Genomic DNA, 361 nt, shown 5'->3' on the forward strand with positions numbered 1-361 from the left:
CCCCCGCTTCCCTCTTGCCTCACCAGTCGATCGTCTCCTTGTGCCTTTGCTTATCAGCACAAATACAGCTGTCAAAAACCCCTCTCTCTCCTCTCCCTCGCTCTGTCTCTGTGCCGCTCTCCTTCGCTCCTCTCTGGTTAAGACCCCAGCAGATACAGGCAGCATTTAGGCATCATGTGCTAATAAAATCCAGGGAATACTTAATAATTCAAGACATGTCAACATTATTTCATCGTCAAATAAAGAGCGAGCGCCAGAGAAAAGAGGCAGTGTGAAGGGCCCGGCGCCTGCGGGGCAGGGAGCCGCGCTGCGCCCTCTCCCCAGCCCCGGCTCCGAAGTGCGGCCGGAGCCACTTGTTTGA

The sequence above is a fragment of the Egretta garzetta genome, unplaced genomic scaffold (genome assembly GCF_000687185.1).
Source record: "Egretta garzetta isolate BGI_Z169 unplaced genomic scaffold, ASM68718v1 scaffold219, whole genome shotgun sequence".
NCBI classification, from domain to species: domain Eukaryota; kingdom Metazoa; phylum Chordata; class Aves; order Pelecaniformes; family Ardeidae; genus Egretta; species Egretta garzetta.